Source organism: Aquila chrysaetos, chromosome 7, assembly GCF_900496995.4.
Source record: "Aquila chrysaetos chrysaetos chromosome 7, bAquChr1.4, whole genome shotgun sequence".
Classification (NCBI taxonomy): Eukaryota; Metazoa; Chordata; class Aves; order Accipitriformes; family Accipitridae; genus Aquila; species Aquila chrysaetos.
In genome coordinates this window covers 20,593,113-20,609,695 of record NC_044010.1, presented here as the reverse complement: position 1 = coordinate 20,609,695, position 16,583 = coordinate 20,593,113, and the positions used below count along the sequence as shown (strand labels likewise).

General features: G+C 36.7%; 1 protein-coding gene and 1 long non-coding RNA gene across 6 annotated transcripts in view; one reads left to right on the top strand and one right to left on the bottom strand.

Moving 5' to 3' along the window:
• LOC115343744 overlaps positions 1-10,013 on the top strand; it is a 53,300-nt gene extending 43,287 nt beyond the window's left edge. The window contains exon 4 of the long non-coding RNA XR_003924265.2: positions 9,833-10,013. This is a non-coding gene — a long non-coding RNA (uncharacterized LOC115343744). The remainder of the gene's footprint in view (positions 1-9,832) is intronic.
• ROBO1 (roundabout guidance receptor 1) overlaps positions 1-16,583 on the bottom strand; it is a 764,721-nt gene that overhangs the window by 562,296 nt on the left and 185,842 nt on the right. The window lies entirely within an intron of this gene.

The following is a 16,583-nucleotide window of genomic DNA, read 5'->3' as shown; positions in this document are numbered from 1 at the left end:
TGCAGACTTGACTCTGTTAGTTTAAATTTCAAAGGTAAGGATTCACCAAACCTGTAAATATTCCTTTGATATATGGCAACATTTTTTTCTTGTGTAACACACAACAATTGATCAATTAGTATTTGCAAAAGTATTGATTTAGACCTCTGGATAAAATTTATTCCAGCATAGAAGCATGTGCTTTTGAGCATGAACCACCATACGTTGATGAATAAATATTTGGCCTTGAATTAACTTGTGAAGTTCTGCATCAGCATTTTATAATTGTAGCACATATTTCATTTTTATTGGCAAACCACAATTCATTAGAATGAAAGTCTAATTTATACATAGACAAATGGTACAATTTGTCAAACAGGAACATATGCACTTGGAAATAGTCAACTTTTTCCAGTAATTTCAGAATTTTTCACCATTCTTGAAAAGGAGAGGTAATGGTTTTTAAATTTTCTACAGTACATATGAATAGTTTCAGGAGCCAAATCTTTTATTCTGTGTTTCTGTGCCAGCAGACAGTTCCTTCAAAAACACCCTTCCAGTTTTTACTCTTGAAATAGTACTCCATGCAAGACTTCTGGTTCTGGCAGCAGAACACCCAGATTTTCTTTTATTCTTCTTTGAATCTTATGAATTTCTCTAACTCCTCATGAAAAAAAAGCACAAGAACATGCTATTCCTTCAAGCACAGAGAAGGGAACTGTAGAGAAGAAAATCATAAGGCAGAATTTGAAAAGTAAAATGGTAAGAAGGATTAATGACAAATGAAGAAAAGTTGTAATATTATAAATTAAAATGAAAATCAAATGGAAAAGAAAAAAAAACAGTAGAAAAAAAAGATTTATTTTTGGTCTGATTTTTCTCAGGCACTTTGCTCAAGCTGTGAAGCTGATAAACTATTCCAAATAGTCTTTGGCAAAAAAAGGATAGGAAATGTGAGGTCTGAGAGCCAAGAAACTTAAAATACAGTATCACAATGACTTTCTAAACCAAGTTCCTCACATAAAAAAGTGATCTCTACTCCAGTGAGATCAGTTGCAGTGTGCTTGCCACTCCTGTCTGAACATTTCTTTTTAATTTACAAAATGGTCAAAAAAATTAAAGGTAAAATCACATGATTTTTTCCTCTTCATGATTGAAATACTGAAGATTCATCTGCTCAAAACCTGCTTATTTTTGTCATTTAATTTGCCTGAAATCCAGAAGGTGAAATTTGTTGTTTAGTACTCTTTTTATAGGAATTCTTTGAAATAAAATTCTGTTAGACATTCTACACCAGAACTTGTTTCTGAAGTAGTCTACGTGGCTATAATTATAATAGTCTATAATTAAACACAATATAAAAATTAAATCATTTACAATAGTCTATCTAATGCTTGTAGCTTTGTTTACCAAGAAACTTTTAAAAGCAGTATTATTTACTCAAAACTATAACATAATTGCTTTGTCATGGGTCTTGACAAATAAAGCAGAATACATAGGTATATATACATTACTCACTAGACAGGAGTGAGACTACATTAAATTTATTACAGCCTTTAAAATATCTCTTTTGTATACTGTACAAAATGACAGTCCAATAGTTTCAACATAAGTTTAGTAAAGTTTTTCATCACTGAAACTATGACCTCACTCTACATTTTGTTCTGAGAAATGTGTATATGGTTTGCTTGCTCAAATGTTTTTTAAAAAAATTGAATGGGATACACTGAATTTATTTTTATTCCTGATTTTGCAATCTCAGGTTAACTATGAAATAGAATAATTACCAGTTAGGAATTATAACATTTGCAAAGACTGAACATTTCCTCTTTTTACTAGTGTAAAAGTATTAGGTTCTTATACTCAGTATGTATTGAACGAGGTATGTTATTGCAGCTATCACTAATTAATACCGATGTATGCTCTACAATGCATCTCTCCAGTCTTAATTTTATTAGAATACCATATATGCTGAATAATATCACTTTGGACTAATTCTATTAATCTTTGCTCCAGCCACACAGTGGAGGTTGGGTCATCCACCTCCTTCTGGAGAAAGGGAACACAGCAGCAAGTCTTCAATTAGCCATGGGGGCTGCTCCTAGACCCATAAACACAAAAATAAAACCAGATGTCAGAGATCTGCAGAGGAGATTTGAGGATATCTTATGGCTCTCAGGCACATAATAAAACTCCAATGAAATTTTTAGATGAGGTAGTAGGATTTAAATATCACAAAATGCTCACATTGAGTATTTTAAGTTGTTCCTAACTCATACAGTGTCAAAACCAATTCAACCATCTTAAAAATTAATACTAATCCAAGGGTTTTTTTCCTCACTCTCTCTCCCTCATTCTTCTAAAATTAAGGAAATTGGAGAGTTATAAAGTCATAATAAAACTTGAACTTCAAAGAGAATGATCCAAAATAAAATAAGTCAAACTTCCAACACTATGGAACCAGGTTCAAGTTCTTTTTCTGTTGAATGAAATTCTGTTTAGCTTCAACTAAACTTCTCTTGTTTAAAAAACACTAGACAAACATTTTGAAAGCAGAGGATCTACAATCAAGATGGTGCAAAACTGTGAAGCTCCCCCCACCCTGAACGAATTATGTAGCTTACAGTCACAAAAATATCCTTACAGAATACTACACCCTTAGAGGTAATTTAGCCATGTGGAGGTTGATGGAAATTTTTCCATTGGCTCATATAGAATTTAGACAAAGACTCTGAGAAAAGAATAGTCAGTCTCTCAAAAAGATCTTTACATCAGATGACTGGGGAAAGAAACAAAGCACTGCTCTACTCAGGAATGATAAATTTCAGAAAATATGCATGTAATAAAAATCCCAGCTAATGTTGAAGTGTTAATATCAAAATATTATATAATGCTATCAAAATCCTAAAATATAGTATTTCTTCCCTCAAGGGAAAAAAACATAAACTTGCTTTGACAAACTTAAGCAATGTATAAAAATAAGAATGTAATTTATTTTAAAGTTTTAGATTGTTCCAGTTTTCTTTTAATAAAGACTGCTGGGGGTTAATGTAATCTCTACTCATTTTAGAAAGATCCAATAGGAATCTCAAGCACTTAAAACTTGTGTGATGAAATTTATAACATAATGTTTATTAATTTGGCACTTGTTAGATTAGTAATTTTCTGTATTCTATAAGAATCACAGACAGCTGCAAAATTATGGAAAGGTTTACAGCAGATCACTAAACATGCTGAAGTAGTTTTCTCATACTTTAAATACAACAGTCCTATAATGCTTTTGTCTCATTAATGTGCATGCTAAGGAAACAAGATGCAGTTTTTTGAATATAATTGTAGGCATATTTCACTAGATCATCCTTCTGAAATTTTCTATATATTCCAATTAAAGACAACGTAATATTGAAGTAATTTACAATAATGCATCTAATGTCTTTATTTATCAAGAAAGTTTTAAAAGCAATATTGTTTACTCAAACTTCAATCTGATTTACTATTTTTTCTAAATTAATTTTTCCAGCAGAAACCTCATCCGTGGCCCTTGTTACTGATATCCTCCTCCTCCAACTAATTTAATACAGGAGAATGTGTTACAGTCCTCATTGTTCCTAAAGCAGGTGCTAATTCTAATTTAGTGAGGTTTACAATGAACAATATACTAACAAAACACATTCCTATTATAATTGTATTAAATATTGCCTTCAAATTTTAAGTTCTGCTTCACTAAGAATTCTAAAATTTAACCCTTATAAATGATGCTATTCAGATGTGAGACTTAAGTGGACTAATTCTCACAGCAAAGCTAGCAAATACATAAATAAATATGCCCCTTACCAATATTTTTAGTGTATGTTCTGTAGCAAATAATTAAAAATATTTATCCAGAAACAAGATGGAGGATAAGCACATACATCCGCCCACAGATAGTCCTCAGTGGATTATAAGTGCAAACTTCAGGTGGATTGATACTGTCAGTCCTGAAAAAAACTCAGACCTCACAGAGTGCCTACTGTATAACTGACTTAATGTCCAAAAAATGAAATAGAAGTCTTGAAAATATCCTATAGATATAGTTCTCTTACAGAAGACAATTTCTGTTTTCAATATAAGTTACAGAGTACAGAAGATAAAATGGTAAAGGTGACAGTAAAGTGATAAAAGCATAGTTGATAAAAGAGAGATGATCTCTCTCAAATTACCACATACCATAAATTCAGTCAAGACAAATGAGGTTTTGAATTGATACATCACAGAAGTCAGGAATGTCAAAACTGTACTTTCTAAGAGTTTATTATGAAATGTAACTAGCACTGAAATTAATCTTTGTGCTCTCCAGAAATTACATTACAACATATAGCTCAGGGATATCGTGAACTAGTTAATATCTGTCCATAGAAAGCAGAAGTGCCTTTTTCAAGTCATTAGTCAGTCCTGGACAAGAAAAAGCCCAAGAACTGTATTTATGAGGGAAGATGGGTTACTACAGGGAAGCTTATCAGTTTATTTCCCATGACCTTCATCCATCTCTTCTGCCTGACACCTGAGCCAAAAATTAATCAGATCATAGATGTCACAATTTACAGTCCAGTGTTTCAATAAGAAAGTGTACTGTGAGCAGTTCGGTGGCTGCTTGACATGCAGCTTATTCAGCTTCACGAGGACAGAAAGATGAGGGCAGCAACTACTTTGCCATTTGGTTGTCGTGTCTTTTGTTTCTAAGTCAACCAGGGGGAAACCTTACAGGTCACTTTGGTTAGTCAACTTCAGTCAGTCACTTCCACCAGCCAAATTCAGGTCTGACCTCAGCCTGTCCCCACCACCCCCATGCTCATATGCACACTTGGGCCATGGATCAGGAACTTCTGGAGGAGGAATGACACTTCTTTAACACCTTCAAGGGTATTCTCCTTCTCCCAGGCTGGGTACCTCGAGCCTGGGAAGAGATCAGCACCAGATATCCCACACTGAAAACATTCACAAGTGGCCTGCACAGGCTCTGGGCCAAAGCAAACAAGCGACAGTACCGACCAACAGTTTATGCCCAGCCTCTGAGTCTGCACTTAGTCATGCTGCACAAAAAGCTCTTGACCTTTAAAATATTTCAGTGCCATGGACACCCTCCCTCTCACTCTTCCCCCTGTCCATCTTTACAGAAAGGGTAGAAACTCTAGTAATTAAGAATCTGGGTTTTTGTCAGTGAGTTATTCGGTTCCAGCTACATGACACACCATGCAAATTCTGAAAGGTCCTGATGTGATAAATAGAAACAAATTGAAAATTCTTTTAATGACCACATCCACATCTTTGTAAGTTGTGAATATAGCATGCCACAGCAAAGAGAAACCCAAACTCAACATTGTATTCACTCAAAGAGAAAAAAAAAATGCAATTGTAAGCCAGCAATACTATAACATATGCACCAGAGAGTTACTGCCTGTCAGTATAATCTACTAGGAATACAGTTCTTAAGCTCCATCCTTCTGGGCATGTAGGAAAAAGCAGTCATTACTGCAGTGCAAAGGGACAATATTCTTCTTTAAGGTCAAAGGGGCAACCCCTAGTTGCTGGCAAATATAGTCCTTAAAGCATGATGTGATCAAATGGACAATCCAGAACAAAGCCAAGGCACAACTGCCTGGTTTACTAACATCACATAGACTGAAGTGAATTTGATATTAAAAGAATACAGTATTAGGCAGCACAAGACCTCCAAACCCTGTGCATGTAAAATACCTTGCTACGAATATTAAAATATTCTTGTTGTTATTGCAATGTGTGCTACTAGAAGGGCAAAGTATGATTATGAGGACAAGCCTGCTTATGCACAGAGTCTTGTACACGTTGCAGACGACACATTAAAAATGGAATTCTGCAACAGCTGACAGGGCAGGGAAATGAGGGGAGGAGAGGGGAAGGGGAGGGAGAGGAATGGGGACAGGCGAAAAAGAAAAGAGAAGGCGTCAGGGAAATGTAGACCCCCAGGCACACAGCAACAATTTATTCAGCCTGCCTGTTAGCTGTCACGGTACTTCAAGCTCACTGGTATATGTTCCAGTGCCGATAAAAAAAAGTGTCACACAGAGGTGGAGGAAAAATAGAAGCGCGTGTTGAAATTTGTGGTCAGAATCCATAATCCCTATTCAGCAATGCCTAGTAAATGAAAAAAGAACAAGCAGCAGTAAAAACTTTTTGCCTGACCTTCTGCTAGGGTTTTGTTGCTATTGTTGGGATTGTTTGAGAGACTGGTGGAGATGCACCTTTGTTTAACACTTGCATCTCTTCTCCTCTACGGCTGTCTGCATGTGTGTGAGGGTGCGCATCAGGTTTTGCCTACTGATTTTACCCATTTAAAGTTCAGTAATTTTGTGTAAACTGGTAGTGTTTATGAGCACTATTAAACAAATGCCCTTTTTCTCTGCTTTATGAACTCCTTATGTTCACAAAATATTTTTAGGTATTTAGTGTCCAAATTTTAATTGTGTCTTCAAATATTTACTATTTTTGCTTGGTATTGTTTCTGTGCCTTGGATGAACATGTAAATGGCAGAAGGGAAACAAAAAAACCCAGAAGTGCCACACAAATCCACACTTTTGGCACAAATCTTCAAAGCAATGTATGTTTGCACAAACATACCTTGAATTTTCATTTTTGAAACAATTTTTTTTTGGGGGGGGGGGGGATTATCTAGAGGAGCTCTAGAAAGCATTCAGCACTGAAAAAAACCCTGTTACTTATCTATAGCTACATGCTTGTCATTTAGTAACAGACACTTAAAAATCTACGGTGGCTTTTTTAGTTAGCTTACTTTCATTCCCTAGTTTATCATCCAAATATCTGCCCACAGCTAGTGTTTCCTAAAGGTACTTCCCTGTATCGTAAGCCAACAATATATGGCATAAGGAGTTTGTTGTTTGCTTTTTTTTTCCCCAGTGACAAGTAATACCTTGCAACAGATGCCACTCGTTTCTTCTGGATGAGCTTGATTCTTACTGCATTTGCAAAGTAATATAGGCAATGGATTGACGAATAGTGTAATGTAAACGAGTTGAGAAAAGTAATACTTCAGGAAAAACAGAAATGGAGTCGGGGCTTGAACACTGCGGTGGAGACAAGAGTGTTTGTGGTTAATGAAGAAAATAATGGGAAAGAGTAAGTTTTACTGCCTGCCTTGGCTGTTCCTATTAGAAGATCCAATCTTCCATATCTACTGGATGACAACTTAAACGGGATCTTAGAGGCTAATAAAGCCCTCAGTGTTACACTGTAATGCTACCCTTACAAAGAATTTACGAGAACACGGTAGTGAAAAACTGGAGTCCTTTCGTTCCTCTGACAGAGAGCAGGAAGATTAGAAAGACAAAAGGATACAGCATCCCACACGTAAATAAGCCATACACATAAAATTAAGGGACAGTGTTTGACACTGACGCTCTTGCAAATACCCTTGGGAACACTAGCTGCTGGTCATGGTGAGTTTGAACAGATCTGGTAAGTTTTGGCCAGTGTGGCTAAAGCATCTAAACTAGGATTTTGAGAGGCACTCAGTGTAGATCTAACTGATCTTGCCAAAAGCAATAGGAATTTTTTAATGCTGCCTTCAACAGAAAACGGAGTTTGCATCATGGTTTCCTTTTGAATATATCATTCTACTAATGATTTGTCTCTGGCTGAAACTGCAAAACTTTTCTGCAGTATAAAATTTGCCACACAAGTAGTCATGGGTTTGGTTCCTGAGGTTTTGATTGCTATAAATCCCATGATAGGCAAGGTGTCACACCAAATTCAAGGTAAACTTAAACCACTGCAGCATTCTGGGACCTTCTGATTTCATGGGATTTCACACCTGGAGGATGTTACATCAGCACTCTGGGCAGATCTACATGGTTCCAGAAAATAAAGTGGTAGAATTCAACATGTTGATTTTAATCTAAAAACCTCCAAATGGTTTAAGGATATGCTCAAATGAGAAAGTGCCTTCCTCTGCGTGATAGATACCTGCAGCTATTTCATCATGAACAGACGGGGTCTGTTGGTTTGCATTCACTGAGCAGAACTGCACATCAGAAACGAAATATGCGTGGTGCAGCCCCTTGATCATGCCCGTATCTCTTTATTTTCCAAGGATACAGGAGAAGAGGCAGCTGACATTCAGAAAGAGCAGGGCTGTTATTTAGTTTTAGCGTGATTATGGTTTTCTTCTATGCTATTTATTTTGCACTTTTAATTGTGGACTCCAAGTTATGTTGGTAATCCAGAATTTGGGATAAACATTCTCCTCATTGCTTCCACCATTACAACATTGAAATGATTCTACAAACACAGAATGACTGAAGTTAAAGCACATCATCAGAGGTTTCTTCAGCAGTCAAGAACACTTCCCTGTAGAAAATTCACTGATTTTTTTGGATCACATTTAGTTATATAATTACAGGATAAATCTCTCTCACTTGTACTAAATTCTCAGAGGCTAAAGGCATGTGATGTGTAACATTTTACATCAATCTTTTTCATTCTTCCAGGAAATTAACAGAGTTAATTGTAGATTAGATGACCTAGGTGCTTTGTCTTTTCTTTTGTAATCATTATGAGACTAGTCTGTCAAAAAAATTAAAGTAAAATTTCAAAGATAAAAAGGAAAGCACACCTGCCAAAATGTCTCACTAATTAGAAATAATTTTAAAAGGAGGTTATTAAATACAATTTGTTCTGTATTGCATGTCAATGAAATGTACTTGAACATTTCAAGCCCTTTCTCACCATTTTTTCTAATCACAAATTCCTACGTTGTCACAACTTGGGAATCCCAATGCATTATTTTTGCAAGTGCATACATCTACATGAAAAAGTGACTATTCAATTTATATCATCACTGCTACGCCCTATCATTGTTCCTACCATGGAAGAAAATGTTCTGTCAACATGATGATAGATGGCCTGGAGTCAGAACAGTGCAATTAACCTTTCTTAAGCTTATTCGCATTTAAGCGGGATAATGGAATTTGATTTTTCTTTTCAGGGACTTTCAAGTTTTCAAAATTATTTTACAGTATGCAGAAGCTAAGCACTTTCTACATTTCTTATGAAACAATTGTGCAATATTTGTATTAAACGTTTGCTTGTCATTCAAAAGAAACATAACTCTCATTATAATTAGTACATAAAAATATAACACTAAAAACCAAGACCTCTCAAATAACAAGATTTAAAAATACAGTTCAGATCTTGTGTTCTAATTTGCTTTCTGGTTTCCTGATTATGACTAAATGCATTCTCTTGAATTTTTAAGCTTTCCTCTGCATGCTTGCTCTCTACAAGAGAGTTGAAAACTCTTAAATGAAAAAGAAAAGAAAGAGAAAAGATTTAAATTATGTTGTTAGCATGAGCTAGGAGCTGATGGAAATTTCAAGACTTGAAGCAAGAGTGCAAGAGGTGGAGGTGTTGATTAACATACACAGATCTTTTCCTGCACACAACAAAGGGGAATGAGTGCAGCTGAGTCCACTTGTGACAGCTCCTGTTTAAAAACGCTAAGTGACTTTTCAAAGTCATACAGGGATGACTTTGCCTTCTGATTTCGTTGCCTTGCTCCATTAGATCTCCACAGTGCTCCAGACTCATGCTGACAGGAGGACGTGCATAAGCTAGTCCTGACTGACGGTTTGCAGCACTGTCATCACTATATAAGAAATATTAAAAGAAAAAAGGAACTACAGACTACAAAGCAGGTTGCATAAAAACTTGAAATATCACTTCCCAACATTATAAATACCTCACAAACTCAGTCAAAGGTATAATTTTATCTCTCAGGGACATCTTCCAGTTGCGTATTTAACTTTCTATCTTTTGTCCTAGTGGGAAGAGGAAATAAATAATGGAGCACCTCCCGGCATAACAGAAGATCTCCTTGCAAATCTTTATCCATGTGAAAGGGTGTGTGGTCTTGTTTGGGGTTCTTGTTTTTAAATTTTGAGTAATCCCACCGATATTACCTTTCACAAGATTGTATTTCATAGAATAAAAGCGTATCTAGTAACTTCTCCAAATGAATCCTTAATTTGGCCTACATTGGTCAGAGCATTTCCTTTATGTTGGTTAACCTGCCTCAGACTCAACAGAAAACAAGGTGCTGCATTGCAGGAGAGATGTTATCTGTGATACATTATCCTATTGCTAGCATTACCTACCTGTAAAGGAGCCAGGAAGTCACAAAATAGCTGTAGAGGCTGCCACTGTGAGTAACGGAGATTTTCATCATAGGGGCACTCAGCAATAACGCTGACTCCTTTACAGGCTCTGACATTTACACTTTCAAAGAAAACTTCCAGTGAAATAGAGCAGCCAGTCCAGAGGCAGAAACAGGCAAACTTCCTACAAGAACTGAGCAGGATATTGGAGCAAAACAATTTAGCATCTGGCTCAAGACCCAGCAATGCTAACACAAGCATCACTCCAGGCTTGAGATGGAACAACAGCCCTGGCTGATCGAGCTATAAGTGAGCACTTCCCAGAGACTAGGGTGGGCTACAGAGGTCTCTTAACTCCTTTGCAACCAGCTGGCTGAAGAAACTGAGCTCACCTGATAGGACAAGGGGTACCAGCAGGAACTACTGAGTGCATAAGGGGACTAACAGTCAGAATAAAGCAGAAAAGTGGTAAACGGATCCTTAAGAAATGATTATCAAGCCTCATATCTTTAGCCAATTAAATAGATAAATTAAAATAAATAAATAAATAAATTTAAACCCATTTACTGCTGAGATGCATCCATTTGTATCTGGTGGATGAATTCATTACAGAAATTGTTGCTGTAAACACCTTTCATTTAGGTTTTTTTTTCCAGTAGTAATGTGAATGAATCTTTATCAATTCTTTCTTAAAAAAGAATTGACAGTGCTAGTGCAGAAAAGTGCACTACTTGCAGTGACTGAGGAGGAATATGAACTAATTCCATATATCTTTGTGTATAGTAATAATTAAGATCCATAGTTTAACGGATTTCTCCTTGCCTTACATAAATGGTAGTTTTTTGTGTTCAGGATCTGAGGTTTATCTTATGACCTCTCTCCTAATTTTACATTTCCTTTTCCTTGCACTGCTGAAATGAACAATTAAAGACTGATGATGGTCCATCTAAATGAATGTATAGAAAACTAATCAAATGCATTATTTGATTTTTCTCCCTCAAAGAAGTAAAAATAAAAGCATGCTTTACATGCCTGTCATAGGGTTTGATAGCTGAGGCAGAGTTGAGAAAACTTCATGTATTGCAGCTTCCTGCACAATTTAATTAATCCTTCATACCACTATGAGTGAAGTAATGCATAATCCAATAGGACTTCATTCGTAATTTATCATCAATTATTGTCCCTCATTGTAGTGTTAAATAATACCAACCTCATTTAATGTGTGAAATGAGTCCCATTGATTCCTTTGTCTTCGTAATTGAAAGGGACAGTCCCATCAGTTTCATTAGAGGTTATTTGTCCTCTAATACATCAAACAGGATTCACAGATTAAATATTAAAAACCCCAAACATTACAAAACACAAATAAACCCAAAGGCAAAATTTATAAGGTCAGTGAAATACTAATATTAGGTTCAGCTACACAGCATCCTGGAGACAGATAGCATATTAGCAGCTAGTACGTGATTTCCCTGTGAAAACTGCAATAAAAGAAATGACTGTAACTTAAAATCAATGTTCATATAGAGAAGTATGACAATACACATTGCAGGCCAGTATACATTTCTGAAAAATGTACTTTCATAACTGCTGTATCAGTAGCTATGCCAGTCACACTTGTGTCACGCTCTGATTTAGGTCCTAGAGAATGCCGGGACAGCAGAAGCATCACTATTCAATCCTATTATTTTTGGCTTAGGAAGAGAACGTGCTTTTTAAGCAAGCAATCCAAGCCATAGATAAAAATCAGTCCTCCCTAATAAGTACTGGAATTGCCAAAGGAGCTTATAAATATGAAGGAACACATTTACTGGTCAGGGCAGTTAACTCTTTTTATGCTGGAATAGGCATGAAAATGTAGTGTAATAATATCAGGATCTAGGCAGATGCTCAAGAGCCATAGTAGACTCTAAATACAGGAGCAATTATTTCTTTTCTATTTAGAGGTTTGGCCCATTATTATCCATTGTTTTTAGAATATTTTAGTTGTGTTCTTTAGCAACATGGTGTACTATCTTGACCAGGAATCACAAAGCAGAAAAAAACAGCACTTAGCTATCTCGGAGAAACCAATCACCTGAGTACTGATTGAGTTCAATATTATTATTCATGCATGAAAGTGCTACTTGTGACAAGCAGTTATGGATTAGAATTGATTCTTCATGTTAGGCTTTCAGAATGAACCTTTGCCTTTAATGTGTTACGTATTTCCCTGGCGTAAGAGTCCTGTTTCCTTCCTGCCGTTTATGGAGAGAAGCAAGGCAGAACTGTACCTGTAACATCATGTTGTCTTGGGACTCACAGTCTGTACTGCAGCCCAACCCCCAGATTACCTTCACTCTTCTCATGTTGGTTCACATTCTGGCTTTCTTGGCAAGAAAATTCAGATACAGGGTAGGGAATGGCTGACACCTGAGCTTTGCTTTTATGGGGAGCAAGAGCTGAAACAGTTCAAGCCTAGCTATCTCAGGCAATACAGATATATTGCCTTCAATTTGAGAAAGATGAGAAAAGAAAGTTAAAAACTATTAAGCAATTAGTATCTCACAACCAAGAAGTAAGCTGAAATTTCACAAATTCAGCAGGAGGTTAGTGAAATGCACAAGTCAGTATAGCTTAATATTTTGTAACATGTATTTCCTGCTTTCCACCTGAAAGTATGCATGCCCTTAGCAAGGTCTCTGTAGTTAACTAGAGTTCTTCCCCTTATGTAGTCTGCTCTGTCTTAAAATCCTTTCTTGGAAGATCAATATGTAGTTAACATTTATATGACCTAAGGCTTAGCTTGAAAACTTTGTACCTGAATACCATTTTCATCTTACTTATGTTTTATTTTCTCCATAAACATGTCAGACATATGTTTCCGCAAGTATTGGTTCTCCTTTCCTTACATGTTTTTTCGTATCTTCAGGATGGACCTTGTTTCCCCAAAATGGCAGTCAGGAAGTTTGCTGGACTATTTAATGACAACAGTACATATCTAAGAGTTAATTTCTTCTTTATGAAGCAACAACTCAGTTTCATTCACAGACTCAAGCAAAATTAGTAACCATTAATGAGCATTGGCATACAGAGTAAAGCAACAAATACATGCTCATTTCCACAGCTTTATCTGAAATAATAAAGCTATCCTCTATTTCATATTCTAGGCTCTCTTAATAATAGTTTAATACAATATAAATAGAAGCACATCTCTAAAAGTAAAGGACTGACAGGAAGGAAGTATCACAGGCCAAAGATTTTCCCAGCCCTTGAATTTTGGAGGAAAAAAGGGATGCAACCCTTTCTCCTACATAGACATAAACAAAACAGTATCTCAGGCTTCCCCACCCTCTGTGAATCCTGAATCAAGAGCTTTTTAACAGTATGGGAAGGTCAATGGTCTTAGGCTACTTGAGGAAGAATTTCAAATGGAGAAGTTGGTATGAAACCCAAGTGGTCCCTGGCACCAGCCCCCCGCATAACAGATTCCCCTGCTGCCCTGTCACAGCTGCAACGTGACACTGATGGCAAGCCATCAGCTGCTATAGCTGCCCCTCTGGGGTGGGGAGCAGAGAGGAAATCTCAGGTAAAGGTCTTTAGGCTTTTACACAGAGCAACTACCATAATTTCCATCTGGGAGATTATACGTTTAACAGAAAGCTGCCTCCAAAATTCAGCATGTAATCTATAAATCAAACCATGGACCCAACAGTAACATGAAAAGCAAGAGAAAGGCAACAGAGGATGATGATTGAGGCCATTTAAAAAAAGGAGCTAATAAATAACAGCAGAATAGAGGACAGGAACAAAAACAAGGTAAGGAGTGGGATGAGTAAGGGAAGAGCTGAATGGAAAGTACAAACAAAGAACTTCTTCAACCTCCTCTTTGTCATTTTTGATACCACAGAAGTGTTTACAATGTTTCTATCACACTTTTTCGGTGTGCACTTTGTGAGTTTCAAATCTTTAAACATCTTTCATAATTACAGACATTCACATTTGACAATTCCACGTTCATTCCCCATTTCAAGGCACTGTCTCTAATTTTGTGCTACAAAACTCTTGCACCAGCTTGAGTAATTATTTCAATATTTATTTTTTGCTTTTTTCAGAAGTGAGTCTTAAAAGAGCTCCATAGAAATTTTAAGACACAAAACTGTCTTTATGGATGGGATTTCCACTATTCTCAAAATAAACACATCCTGCTACCTTGACTGGCTTAGAATGGTCTGTATATTCCCTTGATTAATAGTAGATGTTTTGTTTTCCTGCTCAATTTGCTACCTTCAAAAAAATATTGAGTCTCTGCAGAAATCCTAAACATCAAATGAAATTATGGATTTACAATATACTACATCTTTTTCACTAATTCCTTTTTTGAACAACCTAGCTGGACAAGGTAGAATGAGTAAACTATCTTGGACGAAGGTATTCTTAGTGTGTGCTAGAATTAGATAGCTTGCTACTAGTTCATATCTTACATTATTGAACAGTATTTTCCCTATGTTCCTTGGGAACAGAAAAAAATGGAGAGTGATGGGTGTGTTGTAATTGGAATCTGAAGAAGACTTTGTGTTTATGTTTGCTATTGTTCATATTAATGTCCCAGCATGGTTTTTCTATGTTATCTGGTCGGCATTCTGAATTTCATTAAGTCTACTGGAATATACTATGAAATATGAAACAACAACAAAAAAGGCTTGTCTTCTTTCTGTCCATTTCTTTCTATTCAAAAAGACAGAGTACATTAATGCCACCTCAGTAGTAAGCTTTTATATATAACCTCTACATCTTGTATGTATTAAGTATGTTTTACTGCATTACAAGGGCAACTTGTATATCACAAAAGGTGATTCCCAAGAAAAATATTCAGCTGTGTCCATCCAGAATCTGTAAGGAAATCCTAGGGTATGGAATTTAAAGCATCACCCTAGCTAAAGCACAATGCTCCCTTGCACGTTTCATTCTGAAGGATCGTAAGTCACTACCAATTTTAGTCTTTTTTACTGTGAAAAGGTACTATATATTTCAAATTAAATAGGAATACAAAGGTCAGAATCACTAAACTCAACCATTTGCTCTCTGATATAATATAGAAACATAATAATACTACCACAATAACAACAGAAAGTTCTTGATAGACATAAGTAAAATCTCTTATTTTTGTTACAGAATGTAGCCCTTTTTATGGCCCTTTGAAAGCAGTCAGCTTCCTCAATATTCTTTTAATTTGTCTCCAGATTCTTATGGTCCACTGAATAATGTCCTTGTAAATAGAACAGTAGGAATACCTTTTTTCCACTCTGCTGGTAATGACAGCAATGCCAGAAAAATATCAGATGGCATGAACTTTTTCACGTGACTCAAAACAAGTAGATTCTTTTTATATTACAGAGTTTTGAGATATTTTTATATGTTTTTATTTAAGCATAATGGAATTAAATTGTGAGGCAAGTTCTTTTTACAGAAGGAAAATCAGCTTACTTGGTTTCCAAAATATCAAAATGGTTTTAAACTTGTTTTTAACCAAATTACCATGGCTTTTTTCTTTTATAAATGAAATGTATATTAAATTTTGCAACTGTATAAGTAATATTCAAAGAAAAGATTTTCACTTCTGGTCAAAGGACACAGTGGTTTCAAGACAACCACAGACTTCATTATTACGCATTGATGTATTTATGACCACCAACTTCAATGGAGCTCCACTAATATACACCAGCTAATGATCTGCTCAAAATTTCTACAAATATTTTAAAGTTCCGTATGCTTTTTTTCAGCTTTGCAAAAAAGGACCTGGTGGTCCTGGTGGACACCAAGTTGAACATGAGCCCTGAGCAATGTGCCCTGGCTGCAAAGAAGGCCAATGGCATCCTGGGCTGCATTAGGAGGAGTGTTGTCCGGAGGTGGAGGGAGTTGATCCTTCCCCTCTGCTCTGCACTGGTGAGGCCACACCTGGAGTACTGGGTCCAGTGCTGGGCTCACCAGTACAACAGAGAGATGGAGCTACTGGAGAGAGTCCAGCAAAGGGCAACTAAAATGATTAAGGGACTGGGTCGTCTCTCCTACAAGGCAAGGCTGAGAGAGCTGGGACTGTTCAGCCTAGAGTAGCGTAGACTCAGGGGGGATCTTGTCAACGTATACAAGTATCTGAAGGGAGGGTACAAAGAGGACAGAGCCAGGCTCTTTTCAGTGGTGCCCAGTGACAGGATGAGAGGCAAAGGGCACAAACTGAAACACAGGAGGTGCTATCTGAACATCAGGAAACCCTGCTTGACTGGGAGGCTGACTGAGCACTGGCACAAGCACCTCCAACAGAGGTTATGGACTCTCCACCCTTGGAGATACTCCAAAGCTGTCTGGACATGCTCCTGGGCAGCCAGCTTTAGGTGGCCCTGCTTCAGCAGGGGGGTTGGCTGAGATGACCTCCAGAGGTC